Source organism: Halichoeres trimaculatus, unplaced genomic scaffold, assembly GCF_033239565.1.
Source record: "Halichoeres trimaculatus isolate MK-OKI-2021-1 unplaced genomic scaffold, fHalTri1.1 fHalTri1_scaffold_3, whole genome shotgun sequence".
Classification (NCBI taxonomy): domain Eukaryota; kingdom Metazoa; phylum Chordata; class Actinopteri; order Labriformes; family Labridae; genus Halichoeres; species Halichoeres trimaculatus.
Genome location: NW_027437181.1, coordinates 10497286 through 10518168, shown reverse-complemented (window position 1 = coordinate 10518168; position 20883 = coordinate 10497286). Strand labels below are relative to the sequence as shown.

The 20883-nt window shown below is 39.4% G+C and overlaps 1 protein-coding gene across 4 annotated transcripts in view; it reads right to left on the bottom strand.

The window, feature by feature from the left end:
• Positions 1 to 13429, bottom strand: part of LOC141787452 (C-myc promoter-binding protein-like) — a 65270-nt gene extending 51841 nt beyond the window's left edge. For all 4 annotated transcript variants that reach the window (XM_074665836.1, XM_074665837.1, XM_074665838.1 and 1 more), the window contains exon 1: positions 13152 to 13429. The gene's annotated coding sequence lies outside the window, so the exon portion shown is untranslated. The remainder of the gene's footprint in view (positions 1 to 13151) is intronic.
• Positions 13430 to 20883: the final 7454 nt, after the last annotated feature.

The following is a 20883-nucleotide window of genomic DNA, read 5'->3' as shown; positions in this document are numbered from 1 at the left end:
ACCTCTTTAGGCTTCCTTTAATCAGCCCTTTGAAGCTGATTAAAAAAAACTGAAAAAGTACACTTTTCTTTTCAAACTAAGTCAGATTATGCCTCTGCATTTTCTAAAATCCAACTGAGTCAAAGCTCAAGTTGTGTCAGATTGGGCTGCCACCAATGACTGTATAAAACATGGATGCAGTCACTGTCACGGTACTTGTTGGTTTTTACCAAACGTCAGCAGCTGACTCAACCTAAGTTTTGGGCCAGCCAAAAGACAAGAAGGTGGAGTTCGGGCTGGAACTCCTTGCATGTGATGAAGTACTTTTATTGGGTTTGGTCTCATAAAACTGTTAGCTGAGGTCACACAGAGATCACTATTTGGCTCCACTAATGTCTCACTGTTCTATTTCAGGTTTGCAGCTTCCAAACTAGACGGATACCGAGCCTGCTAAAGCGTGCTATGCTACATCCTGCAAAACCATGCACATCTGGTTGAAATACAGAGTTTTAAAGGGAGTTCCCTATAAAAACATTCCCAAGCTGGTGCTACAGCCTGTGACAAAGCCTCACCCAGAGAGTCCGTTCATTGCAAGCAGATTTTGAAACTACAGGCCCTCTTCTCAGTTTAATTCTGAATAATTCAACCGGACAAGTGATTCCAACTGTAAGCAGAAAGAGGGTGTGAGGAGAGAGGTTTAATTAGCAGGGGGTGTAAGCTATTTTAAATGTGTGGGATCAGGAGGATGTTGAAAAAGCAGCCAACTTCAGGATGTGTGATCCTCAGCTAGAAAAACCTCAGCTCCCTCAGCATGTACACAAACCTGCTAGTGTCTCCTTTATTCCCGCTCTCACCAGCAGATACCGATGTAAGTACAGAAGAGATCAAAGTGAAGAAAACCTCTCTCTAGTTTGACCTTTACTGTTTCTGTCTGTCTGATTTTTGTTTGTCTTTCATCTGCAGTGTTCAAAGTGTTCTTGTGACACATGTTGCTGTTCTGACTGGCAGGAAGCATAATATATAAACAGTAGAGTTATCTTTTTAATTCCCAAACCATTTAGAGGAAGAAAGAGGTTGATTAGCATAAATCTGACAAAGGCTGGGTGTTTAGTGTAAGAATGAGATCATATTTGCAGTATAAATGAGCCAAGTTTGTAACCAAATAAAGGGCCATTTGTGTTTTTTTCTGATTATCACTTGCAGCTATTGACAGATGGTGAGAAAACGCTGGTTCATTTTGTCCTGGCTCCTGCACTCGGATTACAAATACATCTCATCACTTCCTCACAGTAAGAAGCCAATGAGAAAACAGTAGCAGTAAGGTTATTTTCTGTGCCAAATGATGTCTGGTCAGCACTAATAACATAAAAAAGTCCTGAGGTGAGTCAGGTGGACTTTTCACAATAATCCTTCTCATGGCAGCAGGTCATATCATGTTTATATCTGTTATCAACAAGACATTTTACATGTTGGGTTGAGCTTGAAAATTAACAATTGCTAACAACCCTATATCTAATTGAAAATAGTGAAAAGAAAGTAAAAACAGCATTGTTTACATAAAACATGCTTATTTTAAGAGAGACAGGATATTTTAGCCTGAAGCACCTGGCTATGAAATGGCTGTATGTGAAACATGGAGAATAAGAGGGCTGTTATATGTTGAAACACCTCCCAACATAAGAGTGACCACAGGAGCCCTGAGGGCTTCACATCTGTATGAGCATCCTCAGCCAAAGACCACAGTCTACATTCAACATCCTGTCCAACACACAGTGCAGACTCATAAAAGGTTTCTGCATTAGAACTAACTGGAGTATCATCCAGAGGACAGGATGTGGGACGTGTGCTCACTCCTCTTTCAGAAAAACTTATATGGGACTTGAGCTCATTACAAAGCACAGAGAATGATTTCAAAATGAAAACCTTCAGTACAGATCGGTGAGTGTGAAGGTCAGATATGTTATATAAAATACAAATCTTTCATCTTTACTTTTACTGAAGGAACAGAAAAGCTAAAAGCACAAGAGGGAGGAAAGCTAAACAAAAATAGCTGTGGAACAAACACATTCTTTTTGCACCTTCAGGTTTGCTCCTAACACCCTCCACCATAAAAAGCCGGCATGTGAGCCCAAGTGCGAGTGCATGGAAAGGCTGAAAAGGTAACATATAGTCTGCAGAGGAGGTGAGAAATTGATGATGCTTTTTGGTGTGTGTGAGCACAGGGTTGTGGGGTCACATTCTTGCATTAACACAGGCTTAACAAAAGGCAGAAACTGAAGGGGTCAACTTGTGTGGTTTCGTCAGACGCACGACAAGCACTCAAAACTATGAATCTGGCCTTGGTTCTGTTGTTCTCCTTCTTAAGACAAATTCAAAGCACATGCAGTCCATAAAATATAACATCATGCATAATAAAGGAGGGGTGCAATAACACAGGGTGTTGGTCCTTCCAGCAGCTATCCCGTTTCTTACAAATCCATGCTTCTTTAAGGACCAAGAGGGATTTTGCATAAAACTCAATTGGCAAAAACAGCCATGGGTATTGTTTCATGTGAAACACAGAAAGTACAGTTAACCCTTATTTCAAACAGAAACATAACAAAGAGACGTTGACCCCGTTTTCCAAAGTCCTTCGGTTGCAGGGCAGTGGAGAGCTCTGGTGTAACACCTCCCCAGCTAGACCGACCACAGAGCCACATGACGAGCCAAAGAATGATACTCATCCTTACCATGCTGTCAGACAGCTAAAAATACAAAGCAAAGCACTGCAGAAGGAGAACTGTGGCACACATTATATAAGGAATTCATGTATTGCATATGTGGGACTGCTTTTATTGTCTGCAACCCTCTCTCTGTCTGTCCCACTATACAGCTCTGAAAGACTGCTGCACCTAGGCCTGTCACGATAACAAATTTTGCTACACGATAATTTTCCCAAATATTATTGCCGATAAACGATATTATTGCCAGTATTATTTTGATTTTTTTTCCATTTTTTCATTGATGTAATTATGATAAATGGAATAATAAAGTGAGTACACCATATCAAAAGCAAGAAACTTTAATTTCTTAAGAGTATTTAACTGTAATTAAAAGGTCAGGATCTTTTAAATAAAATAAAATTAATGAAACAAAAAATATAATACATTTAACAAACAAGAAAGAGAAAAAAATACAATGAAAATGAAATGGACTCTCTTTTAGAAAAACAATACATGTCAATGAAAATAATTAATACTAATCAAAAACAATAAAACATAGACCCTGTCTCTAAATAAAAACAAAACTAAAAAAAAACCAACAACAATAAAAACTAAAGCCTAAATAAAAGGGAGTTTATACAGTTCCTGAATTGTTTGTAACATGTACTTTTTCCCAGTCAATCCGTACTGTCTGTCAAACATTTTTAACATTTCTGGCTTTCAACCGTATTGAAGGGCTGCATTTCTTTGGCAATGTAGCTGTCTTTGAGCGCCCACCATTTGGCGCTTTTATTTCTATTTACTTTGCAGACCAAAAGCCTCAGTAAGACAAATTGTGAAAGATCAAGGCTCCGCTGCACCTCCCTTTTCTTCTTCGTCGCCACTATTTTCAAACAAATGCGACATATCAGCTCGTTGGTGTTCATGAGCTCACACTTGGTTCATTCTGATAAAAAACAAAATATTCCCACACTGGGACTGTGGCAGGCGGCTTAAGAACCGTATCTTTTTTGCCATCACTCATATTAGCGTGTGTTTCCTCCTTACCCATCAGGAGGCTCGCTTCAGCTCTCTCTCTGTGTACGCGCGAGCAGCCCCGTCACAAAAGATGCCAAAGATCGCATTTTTGACAGATGCTCTCTCAGCTATAAATCCGCTAAATCCGCAATAGAACCTATGCACCCCAATATTAGGAAAGATAGACGTATTGAGACATCTTCTCATTCAGCTTCTTTGGTCGAAAGAGAGGAGGAAAACAAACATGCATGCAGGGGTCAGTTTATCAAGGCTGGCAAACTTACCGAGGACGTTTTTAATTATCGTTCGGTTAATCGATTTATTGATTATCGTGACAGGCCTAGCTGCACCACACATGCACCATCCACACAGTTTTGTCCAAAGTGATTTCAGTTTCAGGATAGCTGGTGACGATCCAGGAAACACAGTTCACTACAACAGAAAAATGTAATCTAAAAAAAAATTCAAAACAAGCACACAAAAGTGCATTTCTTAAAAAAAGATGTCCACAACAACCTAGCAAGTAAAGGCGTCCCTGATCCAGTATGCTCCGCTGCAATATGCTATGACCCACCTCCTGATTTTCCCACAATAGCACCCGTAACTTGGCTTTTAGGTGTTACTGCAGTCACTTGGTCTTGCAGATATTTAACTGAACAGATCCTTCCTGAGCATCTGCAACACATCAGCACATCTTTAAAATCCTCAAAGTGATAATCACTTGCAGAACTGAGGACTGATTTGCTTCTGATCTTATGGGAACTTGTTTGTGATCGCCAAAACTTAAAAGCTGAAAGAAAGCCAGATTTCTGAATTCATCCATGTGAGTCAAAGTGCTTAGAGAGCAAAAGAGAGAAAAACACCCATCTTTTGTATATTTAGTCCATCATGCAAGGATCAACACAGGATCCTCTTGCAGCAGCAGAAAGATGCAGAGCTGTGACTCATACCATGCCTGACACACACGCATAAAAATCTGCTTCAAGGCTTGAGTGGTCTAATCCAAATATCTTAATTTGCTGGCTGTCCCACTTCTCCCCTGGCAGACTGACCTGAAAGGGAAAGCTGGACATAGTCTGGAGGTAGACGCCCAGAAAGAAATCACTGATTCCTCTCAGCTTTGAAAAAAATGTGAACAATTAAAAAGGGATGTGTTCAGGCTGCGAGCATCTCTAAGAGGTCAGTCTTTCACAATGCTCCTGAAGCACTACGGGTAATATTTATCTTACTGAATGATTTACGCTGTGGGTGGACTCAGCACAAATGTCTTAAGACACAGTTTTCTCTGACATGTTGCAGACCATTTGTCTCAGTAAAGCTGAAATCAGTGTTTGACAGCAGAGCATCTTAAATGATGTCTTTAACTTGCTTTATGAGGTACTTTATTACATGACACACCTGGATGCAAAGATTGTCTGGGCTCTATCTAATGCTGTGCAGTGATCACACAGCATAGAGAGCAGCATGGGAGTCAGAGAAGCAGTGAAACTTTAAACTTGACCACATGAAGAGCCTGGTGCCAGAGCCAAAGACAAAGCTTCCCAGCCTAAACTCGCTGACTTATAACCACAGTGGGATGTCAAGGCGGAGTTTGATAAGATGTCCAGACCCAACAGGGCCTTCAGTCTCCTCCACAAGGGTTTTATTTAAGCAAACGTGACAGGCCAACGATTTCCAGCTGTCCTGAGTTCACGAGAACTGGAGCCAGGGAAACTCACCGAAGGGACTCTCGGTTGAGGCTCCTACGGCCCTGGTCGCTGCTCTGGCCTGCAGCTGTAAAGACAACTAGCACAGACACAGCCACAGCAGGGCAGACACGTGGAGGAGGTGAGAAGGAATGTGCTCATGAACATAAACATAAGCCAATAGGAAGCCCCACTAGCCAAGCATCTGCTTCCAATTTGCCCAGAGCAGAGGGTGTTTGGCTCTTTTGCCTTTTAGCAGCATCAGGTCATTTCACAGTGTGGAAGAAAGATGACCTCTGTGAGAAAGAAGTTACGTTTATCCATGTAGAGCTGTAATATTTACATTGAGAGGCAAACATTTCTGCAGCCAAAAATCTCAGAAACACTCAACTGAAATGAAATGTGCTGCTGGTCCTGTCTGAGCTGCACCTCATTAACTCCCAGGTCCCAAAGCAACAATTAAAGAGGAAATAGAAAAATGATTACAGCTAAATAGCCACAAAGGACAGGGCAACAAGCTTTACACTTTGCCAGCTCCGAGTATGGGGAATGTTTACACACAAGACAAATCAAGAAATGCCTCCAACAGATGATCACATCTTTCCTGAAATCATTGTCAACTCAAATATCATAAAATTCAACAATTAACCTCGATTTAAATTGCTTTCAGAGAGTATTCATAGAAGATAATTGGGATGCATTAACCTCTGCTGACAGGCTTGGTGTTTTTTAATTAGGTATGAGACTATTTGTTGTTGATAGTTTGTTTTTGTGTTTGCATACTTTAGCGCTGCTTTTTAACGTCTGCAACAAATTTCCCTCAGGGATAATTAAAATCAAATTTACCTTTACAACCCCCCATCACGTAAACAGAGCTCTACAAGATGCAAGACAACAATAAACATGCTGTTTTTTTCAAAAGTGATGCTTGTCTCAAATCACAAATACGCAGCCTGTGTTGACATGTTACTGTGACAGTGTGTCAGCAATGCAACAATACAAAAGAAATATGACACATCACTGCATGATTTGTCACAACTATGTCAATCCTCCAAAGGTCATGATTTATGAGACATGGAGAAAAAGACACAAATCATTGTCGACTGTCTCATTTTCCTTATCCAACTTGAAGGGATAAGGAAAGGTCTTTTAAAAGCTTTCAGGGAAAAAAGTTTTATATTTTATTTTCCTCACTTTTTCTGTAATAACAAAGAGGATGGGACTTCTATCTGTTGCCAAAAGCTCTCTAAAATGTCTCTGCTTTGTAAAATGAACAACAATTCAAGCATCAAGGTTACCCTGTAAGAAAATGTGCTGCTTTATTCAAAAAAGGACAGTAAAGGTTTTGCCGCAGCTCTGGGTCTTGTATTTTCTCTTCAGATAAACTCTCCTTGACTTCTTTTTAAAGCTTCAAAGTTGAGCACTTTTCAGAACAGGAGGAGGATGCTTGGGGTCAGGTCACTGATGTTTTATCCATTAGCACTGACTAAACCTGCCTTTATTTGAGCAATGTAACTAAACAAAGGATCACAAGGATGTTAATTAGGTCTATTAGTGAATCAAGAGGAAAAAAATGGGAAAGTAGTGACAGAGTTGGTAATTTGTGCCCTGCATGGGCTAACCTACACAAAACATTACTGTGATGATAACACATTGAGAGTGAAAGCAGTGAACAGCATGCGTAGAGCCTTGAAAACTCTCTGCAAGGTCTTGACCTACATTTTAAAGCTGTTTTGAAATTCCACTCAAGTTTAAGACAATCTGTCTCTGGTGGTGGGAGAGGGAGACTGATGTGTGTTTGTTATGGATAATTAAGCACAAACTGTGATAAATGGGGATGCAGCAGCAGGAGAACCAGCAGTGATAGACTTTACCATGCAGCTACTGATCCTAATAACATCAATATCTGATTGCAATAAAAAAACACCCACACAAAAACAATAAACTATAAAGAGCCGTGCACAGGCGGCATCTACACACATGAAACGGTAGTGTCAGACTGCTGTGCTGATCATACAACACGACTATCTGGTTCCCTTAGTTCCATGTCACAAAACCTGATCTCACCAACCTGCCCCCGCACAGCCTGATCTTTCGATGTCCTTAACGGTGACATCTTCTGATTTGTAACTCTAGAGGCTGGCACTCCCAGTGACGTACTGTAAATCTCAGAAGGTGAAAAAATACAGATAATCTTGTCAACATCAGCCATCATACAGGTAATTATGGGTCATCTATAGTGACTCAAAACAATCAATGTAGTGCTCCCTATTTTAAGCTATACACTGACATCTGTAAGAACATCAATTACAAGAAATTTGCACACACCACAGACTGCAGCCATGTTTCACAATGAGAAAAAAACTGTCAATGTTTAATTTTTATTGGTTTGACAGATGACTTTGCTGGTAGCTGTGAATCTCACTTTAGATGACGAGATCAGCACAGAACGCCCAAAATCATCTCGCCTAGCACCAGATGCCACCCACCAACTGAGGACACATTATGTCTTTCTCCCAGCAGACAGTACTCTAAGCTTACAGCTAATTAGTGTTTGTGGATGGTATTCCCTGGGAACATGTAATCCTGTCCTCAGTCTGTCTTCATGCAAATCCATAACAGCTTTTATTTGCCAGAACAAAGTCTTCTTTTGGTTGAATGGCAGGAAGATGGCAATTGTGCTATGCTGTGACCTCTGGGCTGACACAGAAGCCTGGTTTCATTTAAAAAAATGTCTCTCATCCTAAAAATGTTCATTCTGCTACCACAAAAGTCTTGTTACAACTCTATTAGAGTTCTAGCATCATTTGCAGTGATAAAAGAGACGACTGTTCAGCCTCAAAAGTTTTTGTATACACTCAGTGGGATGTTTGGCAGCATGAATCAGAAGCTACAGAGTTTCCTGATCAAGTTTTAATATTAGTGTAATTTTAGCTGTGTCATATAATCTGTGGAAGGTCAGCCATGGCTAACAAAGCAGCCACGGCTAACAAAGCAAATGTAAACTGGATGCAGACATTTAAAGGGGACATATCATGCTGATCCCTGATTTAATACTTACATATAATATAATAAAGTTGAAAACAAGACCTTTCACCCCCTGAATTTTCAAAAAATGAGATATTGTATTTTTTCTGATATCCTACAACGAGATTTGATGCCTCTGAAAATAGGTCATTGCCAGTTGGCCGCGAGATTTCAAACGTTGTGACGACATAAGGATCCTCTCTTTTTATTGGAGTAATCTGATAAAGCAGCTCCTCCTCTGTGAAGTCAGTTAGTCACACAACCGCCACCGAGGGATACACCCACCAAGAGCTGAGTATAAACATATAAACTATACATGTTACAGTACCAGTTTGACTCACTACACTGAAGCATCCTGAGATGATCTGTGTCGAGGTGGATTTTCTTCCTCCTGAGCTGCAGAACCGTCCGGGTCTGACTCGGGGTCGAATACGAAAGGACGTATCCTACACTCTGCCATTTTATTAGTGCTATCAATGCCTTACGGTGAAGTTTTAGCAAACAGCAAACTCGCTCGGTCTGCCCCATCCAATACGGCGATTTTGTAAATACTGCCACGCTGCAAAAACCACCCCCTGGCTCTACCCCCTCCACCCCTCTGATAGAACTGACCAATCAGAGTTCAAAGGGCAGTGATGTTGCGAGGTTACTGTCATTCTCGAAACGGGGCGTTTCAATGAGATCTTCAGAATGGCCTAAAATGAGGATATTGAGAACGCTATTGTGGGGCAATGAAGGAACTAAATGACTTGTACTGAGGGCAGAAATGCTTTACAGGCATCCTCGTCTGGCAAAGTGAAAAGGAGAAACAAGCATGATATGTCCCCTTTAAATTGAGGATGCTTTAACATCTCTACACTCTTGACACATGGTTTCCTGTAAACTCGTTCAAATTCGACTTTTCAGGTGCGCATTAGAGGATTTGTTCACAGTATTCTGGGTGTAAACTGAACAGCTCTCTTGCTAGACAGCACATTACGAATAAGGTAAAAAATGTTCAGAAAAGTAAAATATCAAAATGATTACATGGATGGATTTTCTATCTTAAATTAGGCTTATTCATGAGGCAATCTTTTGACAGCTACATTAGAAAGCAAATTCAATGTAGACCCTTGACATTCATCTTTGACATCATTAGCTCTGAGTAAATTGCAGACTTGTGAATGCACTGAACGCATACACAGAAACAAGAGGTCAATCTCTATTAAATGGGGTCCTCTGTAATATTTGTCCAGTAAGAATGAGGCCCTTGTGTGTGAGAAATCAACAAATAAGGGGGAAACAAACCATCAGACACAAAGGGAGGAGTTGGGAAATAGATTAAAATGCCAATAGTACAGCTGTCACTAATTTTCGATATTTATGGCTCTATGAGTTTTTTCTTTGCTGCCACTGTCAGTATTATCCTGTCTAACGTTTAACCACGGGTAAATAGAAAAAGTGGCTTTGGTGGGATGACAGATATTCATTCATTCGCTCTTTTAAATTATAAACTTATCATTATGACAGATTTAAAAAATGCTAGAAGCTACTGTGGCCTCCAGCTTCCTAATTAAAATATACCAGCGTGTCTGCATCACAGCTACAAACAATTCATTATCATCACACCCCAGATACATGGTTACTTAAAAACCATGCACTGATTGGTGTTTTTCTTTTACTCTGTGTGTAAGCCTGGCCATTTTTTAAGAGAGAGACCATTCTGAATCTCTTAAAGACCATATTAATGTACGGTTGTTTTAATATCCTCCTGGTTCCTCAGTCTAGCCACAGGAAATCTGAGATTTAACTCACGTCAAATACAACATACTGAGTAGGGAAACCCTAAAAGAGGGTTCATTTGAAGTTTAAAGCAGTTGATTCAGTTGTTCCTCAGGAAAAGTTAAATTTTTGCCCAATTCTGTGTGTTCTTACTTACAGGACACATTTATACATACAGTCATTTCACCATAAGAAGCTAGTTTTTGACCCAAGTAGCGCCAATTTCATTGCACCTTACTTGCATAACTTTGTTCTTACACTTTGTTACTCATGTGCTATCACCTACCCCAAGTAAAAATTGCCATACATACATAACTACAGACCATAAAAAATCATGGGCAAAGAAATGCTGACTCAACCAGACTTTCAGACAAGCTCAAAACAGGCTGTGCCAAGGCAGGCCTCCAGGAAAACAACCACAGAGCATCTACCTGTTAGTCAACTCAACTGCTCTCCTATTGCCTAAAAGAATCCACCCCCTTGTACAGTGTGTACAAAAAAAAAGAGCAACATAGGCCAAAAACATTTTTGGAACAAGACTGTAAACATGATCATTTCTGCTGTTCGGCTCAGCATTTCAATACAGGACCCTGTGGGGTTTCCTTGGCTTTTGCAGCCAGCTGCAATTTTTCTCAAGCTTCATTTTTCATCACTGTCAGTTGCTGTTTGGGCATATGACATTCATTTTTATTTCTATTTACAAAGGTACTTAAATACATAGGTATAACACTTAGCCCTAGTAAAAACTTCACTTAGAAATTAATTGCAATTTTGATAAATTTAGGTACTGCGCACTCATTGCTTCATAGAAGGCAGTACTAATTCAGTTTTTTCAAAATCATGGGAAGGATGAGCATCGTCTGTAGCTTATATCACTGCTCCCTTTGTTTATGTGTACTGAATTAATCAAGAAGAAAATTACAAGTAGTTTCTCTCTCTTCACCTCAGGTATTAACCTGCCCCTGCCACATGAGATGATATGTGGTGTCAATTACAGGTGGACAGCAGGCATTAACCCTGAGGCTGGTGTCAGGGTGAGAGGAACCAGGGTTGCTGAGCATATATGTGGTCTTCAATCAGTAAAGCAGACACATCTAGCTGTCTGTCCTTTGATCTTTTACCTACTGCCGTAAATCCTCTACATGGACCTGCACAAGAGTTCACGGCACAGTTAAGAAACCTGCAAAGGGTCTTTGCCATTTGGCTCTTGTTTGATGACAGTGGCTTCAACTATTTCTCTTTTTCCTCTCCAGCATTCCACTAAGGCCCCCCTCTGCCCTCTGAACATGAACAGGCATGGCAAAAAAGACACAAGACAAACACCCTGTCCATCACATGCACAACAACAGCGCATGGCTATGAGAATCTTCATGAAATGTGAAGGGACTAAGGCTTGAATGAAACCAAAATACAAAAAAAAAGCCACGCAGGCAGAGGAATTATAGTATTACAGTGTGGGTTACCTTGCAGGAATGTGAAGCTGAGGTTTTCAAATCACAGTCTTTAAGAGTATTTCTGTCACATATGTGATTTGACCAGACTTGCCTGTCCTGAGCGACACCACTTAACGATGCAGAGGGGAATTCTTTGGGAAGTAAATCCTCTAGATGTCAAGACGTGATGGCAGCCATCACCACAGAGCATGTCTGAGTTCTGATGTCAGAAAGTCACGGTGAACCACAACAACTCGACTTATGGTGTTTCCGCTTCAACAGCATTCTCTTCCCATTTCTCAGTAAAAATATTTGCAATGATGATAAGAAAATACTTTCTATATGAACTGTGCACCAATTTTTACACAACTGTGAAATTACAAGTGTTCTCTAAAGTCTGCATCATCAAAAAATAATGCATAAAAATAATCCTAAAAAATGAATATATTACATTGTTATGAATTGTAAAGCAGTTATTGAGTTATGTGTTGCAGACAATGCGGAAAGTTATGTCAACTATAGGAGCAGAGCACTGACTGCTGGAAAATCACTGCAATGACAACAGTATCCAATCAAACCTGATGTTGTTTCTTGTGTGATAAGATCAGTAAATATTTTTACAACATAAACATTTATCGGGAAAGATGTACTAAGGGCCTGAACCCTGCTCTCTTTATAAATATTTATCAGTTCAATTCATGGTAGACAACAGGTTAGCCAATAAAGGCCAGCAAAGGTGATATAAATCTAATTTTCTACTATTGGCAGATTATTATCTAGCCTTATTCATCATGAAGCCCTTACAGGCTGTCAACTTATGTTACTGCATCAAATCTGCTCAGCTGCAATCATCTCATCCATGTGATGCAGATAGTGCTGAGAGTACAGAGCATACACCGTGTCCCCAATGATGAACCCTTTTCCTTGATACACCACAAGTGTCAGCCTCTATTGTGAACCTCAACTGCATCAAAACAGAGGAATCCCTATCCCGAAATGCCTCCCCTTGCACATTTTGTACCACAGCCTGTAGCAAGGTGAAGTTGGAGGCATTTTATAAGACAAAAGTGAAAACTGAACGACCCCAAATATCCTCAGGCAAAAAAGGGGTGCATAGAGAGAAGGTAGTGTTTGGGGATATTTTTAGTTCCCTAACGACCTCACGCTGGAGGCTAAAACAGTCATATACCACCTAATGAAAAGGGATTTAATGTGGTGTGACTAGTGTTTCGTTTACATCACGCACGCAGTAGAGGTGATTAAAACAGTCACGATTTGGCGTTGACTGCAACAACCTGTGGCACATCGGCACACACTTAGCGTTGCTTTGGAAATGAATCAGCGAAGACGGCATGGCAGATACTGGGTCAAATACAATGAGGGCAGGGTTGTCATTAGCGTCAATTAGTATCGGCTTTAATACAATAAAGACACAAAGAAAAAGTGAGGTGACAGAGGGAGAGATGTTATTTCTAGGTTGTCTAAGTACGTTATTAGCAGCTGTTGAGTAAATCCGTCTGTCACTATAACGGTTCATCTTTACTTACCCCGTTCGTGGACGTCAAATTAGTCCTCGCGCACAACTTCAGCCGGTGTCGTCTAACGGTTTTGCTTCATTTCGGTACAGTCGGTATCGTGGAGATGAAATGAACAGTTCGGTTGTTTTTCGTATTTGTTTCTGTCAGTCAGAGGGAAACCGTTTGCTGCTCAGCCCGAGTGAGGCTTCTTCTGTCTGTCAGTCACTGCACGGAGCCGGCTGTCCGCTCCGCCGCCATCTTGGTTGTGATGGGAATCCGCTGTTCGTTCGACCGGCCGCGCGCGCACACACAGGCACACACACACCCTCGTGCCTCCAGGGTGGCAGTTTGACATCACAGCAGCAGCCTCTCCCAGCAGGAAAAGTGTCATATAATCTAGCTGATGCTGACAAGCCTCGCAATTATATCTCCTCAGTTATCTTGTCATTAATAGTTGATCATTGAAACTGACCTAATTCTGATTTCTAATTAGTGAAAGAAATACAGGTCATTGCACAGTGCTGCTGAATTATAAACAATGTGAAAACACACCTGACTGCTATGCTATCACTTCATTGACCCCTCTTTGAAAAATCAACCTCCTTAGTTGTGCTTGACCCAGGGGAAAATCTTCCCCCTCATATGTCTGTTTGGTTGTCTTATTTTAACAAAACACTGGCCTACTCCAATATCTGTCCAGCATAGAAACATTGCTTGTCAGAATCCATTTGTATTCAGCACACTATGAAGCACATACAGTCCATGCCAGCTTTGAAAGCATGGAGTGACAAGTAAACAACATAAGATGTGTACCAACAGCATCGCAAAACAACACTGAACAAACACATAGAGTATTGCGCATGCCTCATGGTGGCCGAATCCCACTGAGAGAAGAGGCTGTGCTTTTTTTCTGGCAGCATTTAAAGTGTTGGGAGATGAAGTTTAGTTTTTCACCAGTATCTTTACGACCTGCTGTTTTTTGATTATCAGCAGGGAAAATTCAATGTTTTACCTGCTGTTTTAAATGCCACCTAGGCTGCCCTGAAGCATATTTTTGTAAAAACCCTGCCGCTACGCAGCAAGCAGCCGTTGTCTCTGAGGTGGATTTCATATTGCATGCAGAGAACACTCTTACTTTTCTATGTGGTGTGGTTTTTCAGTCCAAAATGAGACAACTGTGCACCTGCTACATGTTTGACATAAGCATGTGCGCACAGAGTGGAGTGTTGGTGTGTCTCTTCGGTCCATTTCAAAGAGGTTAAGAATCTCATGTTCTTTTCCTCTTCCCACAGGAGCCAGAACATCTGTTTAAGAACATATTATGTCTCATATTTGTGTTTTTCTGATGGTTATGATGTTTTTCTGCCCTGAAATAACCAAAAATCTGCAGTTTTAAATCATTTTCATTTTGGTTATCTGTTTGAAATTATACAACTTAGATGTATACATCAATAAAACAGCCTATGGCAAATATGCTCACAAAGTGAAGTCAATTCAATTTTATCTTCACTCACACATTAATTCTCATGTGTGACAATGAATAGTGTTTACCACAATGAAAAAAACTCTAACTTGAAAATGTGCCTCAAGCAACCCTGAGAAAATCAAATTTATTGTATAACTGTTCACAGGGAACGGATAAACAAATGTGTCACTGTGAACGTGAAGTTTGATGCCCCTACAGGGAACTTCCAGTTACGTTCATTTTGGCACCTTCTGTGGACAAAGCATACTTCTTATTTCTTTGCATATATTCTGTAATTTGGTAGATGCACATGCAATTTTTGTCTGGCTTTTGTCTTTTAAGTTAAAACTTAAATGTATCACTCATTAAGACGATTAGCTGTGGAACATATGAAACAAGCATTCTGTTAATTGTCTTGTGAGATATCGACACCCTCACAGCAGTCACAAGCATTAAAAATTACTACACCGTCTTGTTGCTAATGGTCTTGTTTGTTTTCAAAGCTCATTAGGAAGCATCAGTATTTACTTCAGCCTATTGCTTTGGCAGCAGAAACCCCTCACAGGGGTTTTAAGCATTTTCAGTCGTGTGTTGGCCTGGGCCCCTGTAGAAGCAGCCAGTATCAGCGCTTAAGGCGCACTCTTGGTTTCCTGATGCAAATTTTTCATTAAGGGTAAGACACGAAAGCTTCTATTTATCCTTTGGATTTCTTTAGTTTGCCTTTGTATTTGGAAGATTTAGGGTTCCTTTGCAGCTGTGTCTTGACATGAACTTGATTTTTCAGTATTTGTATAATAGCTGTATGAGGCATATAAATATTTGACTGACAATATTCTCGTACATTGCTGTGTTTAAAACTTGTGTCAAGCAAATATAACAGCAGAATAGACTTGGGAAAGTGTCTGATAAAAAAGATAGAAAAAATACCTCCTGTGAGAACATGAAACTGTGGGAGTGTGAAAATAGAAATGCTTATGAAATATTTTTTTATACCTGACACTGTGGGTAATTAATAATCGTAGAGGAAGGATTTGTGAGGAGTAAACTGCATTTTATCTCCAAGGAGCAAAATTTGGGTTTTGTCTTGCACCCAGATACTCCCACTCCAGAAAGTGAGTCATGAGATTCTTGAGGCTCTGCAGCAAAATGTATTTTTCTGCTCTTCTTCTTATTGTCTGTTATGTCCCAGCTGCAATGAAGGATGAGATCAGTGTCAAATTTTAACAAGCTGCCATATCTGGTTTGCAGACTCAAAACATTGTGCAGAGAGACTTTGAAGGCTCAACTTAAAGGCCCTGTGAGGACTTTAGAAGTCTTGAAACAGCCTCACTTTTGTATATATACCTGGTCCTAAACCACAACTTGAAAATAAATTATCAGCTCTAAAACAGGTTATTTCTACATGTATTTTCTCAGTTTCATTTTCCGGCTCATTTAGGATCAGATTGATTTGCAGCATGTAGACAGCTCTATGGCAACACCATACCAGTTGACAAAGTTTAGAAGTGAAAAGTGTATATTACACATTGTTTTGGCCACAGGTGACACCAATATGGACACAACCAAAAAGTTTTATGTAGAGGCTTTAAAGATGTTTCAATTGCATTACCAGGATGTGCCAACTTTATAGAGTCATCATAAACATAACATAAAAACAAACATAAACTCAACTCTCAAAAATGAGGTATTATTATTTATTTCCCAAGATCTAAAACATGTAAAAAAAAAAAAAAGAAAAAGAAAGATATCAAACAAGAAAAGTGAGACTGTAAGATCCCACACTCTACTTGAAAATTTCACACCTTATTTGAAAATCTCACAAGGTGTCATAAGATTTTCTCCCTATTGCTTTGATATTTTTTTTTGCATCTATCCTTTTGCAGGAAAGAATTAAAGACATCAAAATAAAGAAGGTTCAGACTCAGAAAACTATCATCTAACTCAGAGGATGGCAACAAAATAAACTCAAGTTTTATAAAGATGATGATGTATAAGATACGACAATAATGCTATCTGCAGAAAGGTGAAGGTGTGGCTGATGAAAGGGAAGAAGAGTGTGCAATCAAAGAAGATACAGTACTTAATTTTTCTTCAGATCTGGCACTGTAATCAAATTGAATGTAATCTTTCATCTGCAAGCAAATAACTGTTATTCTTTTTTTCTATTTCCCACCATCTCCAGAGAAAATTATTCATTTCAGTCGTTAAATGCGTCACTTTTTTTTCCTCCAGCTTACCCAGTCTTTGTGTGCTGTGATGCTGTAGCCGCACTTAGTTCATTGGTGCTGATGTTGATGTACATTAAGGACGCTGAAAGTTAACTTGAGTTTGAGGAAGTCCTGCTTATTGTAACTCTTTCAGTAACTCAGATATTATGTTGAGTTGTTTGGTTAAATGTTGATATTAAAATTCTATTTATTTAGTAATTTTGAAAGCCAAGTTAGAAGAGTTATCTACTAACATGCAACAAAGCCTCATGTGTCCAACTTTTGACAAATCATTACTCGCATTGTTTGACCTCACTGATAAACTGTGGTGCACACAAACAGAAAAGAAGTCTGTGGGGCTTGTTTGAACTGAGTGCTCAGTGCCGCCTGCTTGCTGTTTGTGTACGTGAGCTGAAAAGAAATAACTGAAGCAGTCTAAAATAATCACCTGGACTGCCCACATAATAATGTGTTCAAAAAAAGGAAATCTAAAAAGGAAGCAAACAACACCTCAAAGCTGATTTCCTGCAGACATTTTGCCTAAAAGCAACAGCTGCAGCGGAGGAAACACTTTTAAGATCATTTTTTTGAACAAGGTTGAAAAGATTATTCAAATACTAGCATTCAAAGTCTGCTACACACAGCAAAATATTTCCAAAAAAGCAAATGCTCAAAGTCAGGCATGTCTCTGAGGTCCTTGTGCTTCAATGTGAATGAAGGAAACTGCTTTTCTTTTGCTTTTACCCTCCAAACATTGGTGCGGGAGGACTCCAGACTGCAAAGATTCTAATATAAGATGTGTCTACCCCCTGTTGAACCGGTCACTGAGTGTTTGCCTGCCTGTCTCCCCCTGGTGCTTGATGGGATTTACTTCTGTGTGTGTGTGTGTGTGTGTGTGTGTGTGTGTGTGTGTGTGTGTGTGTGTGTGTGTGTGTGTGTGTGTGTGTGTGTGTGTGTGTGTGTGTGTGTGTGTGTGTGTGTGTGTGTGTGTGTGAAGAGAAAACGAATGAGTGAAGGATACAAACTGACACTTTTCTCCCATCACCATCCATCTTTATCTGAAGCAAAGCGTTGAAATGATTGGAAGTGACACATCATTTATGGCTTGTTTGCTCATCTTGAGAATAAATGAATCTGCTTAACGTTGTGTTAAAGAGCAGAAAATATGATGAAACAGGCTGAAACAGCTTGTTGGCGTGTAGGTGTGAGGTGTGAGGGTGGAGAGTCTGCAGAGTATTCCCATACAGGGACTTATAAATCCTAAAAAGTACATTTTCTCCTTTGTTCTCTGAAGTATGGAGCACCAAAATGAGCATGCAGCTCTCATAGCGTGTCAGAAATTCCTATTTAATGGTTGTAAATGCATAAGCAGTAGTCAATTCCCTTTAATGCGTATGCGTGAAGTTCAGGTAGAGGTGTTTCTGGGGGCTTGTTTGCTACACCACATCTGATTTCCCCTTCCAGACTCTGAAAGTCGTTTTACTTTATTTTGCACAGGCGTAAGGAAAACTTGCAGATGCATCCTGGAGCTGCATAAAGATTTTTATAGGCTGCTTAAAACTAGTCTTCTTTCACCTAAAAATGTTCACAATAACATGTCATGGGCATACATGACACTTCAATTAAGAAAATACAAAGATGTGAACATTCTTCATGGATGAACTGTTCATCATACAAACAAGTCCCTCTCATTCCTCTTCATGGTAGTGTGCTTCTCATTAGTTTGAAAGTAAAACATATAAGACTAATTTTTTATATTACAGAGCTGTAACAAGATTTAGGGTTTTATTGCTATGAGGCAATCTAATCATTTCTCCCTTATTTTAGGACATTAACCATCTCTAAAATATGTTACTTTAATTGAGGCCTTAAGACACTTTACAAAGTCACAACAGCCAAAAAACCTACACATCTGGTGCATAAAACACAATGGAAAAGGGTGTCCACACATTTTATGAAATGTTTGTTTTTTTTTTAACTGGAGACTAATAATAATAATAATAATAATAATAATAATAATAATAATAATAATAATAATAATAATAATCATCATCATCATCATCATCATTATTATTATTATTATTATTATTATTATTATTATTATTGTAATTATTATTATTATTATTATCCATTGGCTTTAATCTGAGTTATGTCTCACTGCTGCCATCTGCTGTTCCTCTCCTCAAAGCACAGTCTCTGCAGATCACTCATGCACAGGTGTAGTATGTTTGAAATATAATCATTTACAACTGATTATGCTAATGGTACAGATTCACATCCACAGCATATTTTAATTTACCCCCTTTGAGGAAATGAATCACACATTCTTGCGGCTTTGGTGTCATAGTAATGGAAGAGATACCGTTAATAGACAAAATGTCACATTATGGATAAACACGTCATTACTTTCCATCTAATTCTTGTTCTCAGGGAGATAAACATCTGCTACGTTACAGCACCGTTAATGGTTTCAGTGGAGATTAACAACTTGTTCCCTTTGAACATTGAAACAGTGATAATAGCTGCGTCTTTCACTGGCACAAGTAAGCTTTTTGTGCCAGCCTGTGACTCCCTTTAGGTTTTTATCACAGGATGTCAATATGCAATAAACAAGTATCCATATGTATCAGGTTAGATTTCAAAATTAGTCCTGTACTGTATCACAATAAACACAAAATGAAATGTAAACTGTGGTACGAGAAACAAATAACTCTGATGAAACACTTATCACTATAGGTTAAGTTGATTATGAAGTCAGGTGTCTGATCCAGGAACAAGCTCAAGACTGTTAAGACAGCTTTTGTAATTTGGTTCTGCAGAAAAAGAAAAAGAAGATTGTGCACAAATCAACCACAGTTATTCTGTAGATACAACAAAATCACCACAAGTCATTACAACAAAGTGTTAAAAAAAATGGACAACATGACATCTCCCCATAGTGAGGCCAAAATATCAAGCACTGTCACTGTGTCTGGCTGTTGTGCAGGTCCTCCACATTAACATATAACCAACCAATTAACTAACGAACTAACTAACTACCTAAAAAATCTCACATTGAATATATTTTAAAATTCTTAAGTATAAAAATGCATCACTAAAGAGTCAGCTTTGTCATTCAAACTGGCATGCACTGACCCTCTGGAAATGTTGGGCCACAAAAAATGAGCCTAATGAAAATATCTAATAAGTTGCTTTTATAATACAGCACTGAGCACATTTTAATCTCTTGATCTATAACAGATTGTAAGCTGCACTTGCATTCAGATATCCGTTTACAGAGATCAGTTTATGAACTAGATGATAACAACTGGTTTTGTTTCACCTGCCTTTCTCATACAGGCTGTTATTTACAAAGCCTGCTGATTCATGATTGGTCAGTATTTCTCAGGCTAAAAACAGAAACCAGCACACTTCCCATCCTAAAAATTCAAAACAGGATTTTGTAAAATCTTTGCAGAGAGATGATTTTCTAACACCGCTTTCCATCAGGAAGACCTCTGACAGTGTCAGCAGCCACCACACCAAGCAGCATATTTACACCACTTAAGTCCTACTTATGTTATATTTACTCAACAAGTCCAGCCTTTATTAGGGGCAGAGCAAAGGGGTGACCCGTCCAGCCTTTTCTGAATAAATCTTCAACAAACAAACATTAGAAGATCAAACTAAGGAGCAGGTGCTGGTTTGCTGTGTTGTGTAATAAACCGCAAACTGACTGTTAACTTTGGCTTTAACTGTGTACTTCTTGGAGCTCTTACTTGAAGCATATTGAGATCATATCATATGATCGTATCAGAAACAAAAGAAAATTATGTTGCAGTATCTTTTTTTTAATCCTCTTAAAATGTCCACCAGCATGAAAAAGGAGCTTAAACATTTTTTTTACAGTATGCAGGTTATTAGACAGTGACAGACGGAGCATCAGAGAGTCTCAGGCAGCCTCTCTGTCTCTCTGCAGCTTATCGGCCTGCTCACATCCTGCCTGTCTGCTGCTCCCTAATGCACAGAGGAGGGAGAGCAGGGAAGGGGATCATTTGAAAAAGCTTGTATGTCTCTTGCTGGTCATGTAAACATTTGCACTGAAAATCAA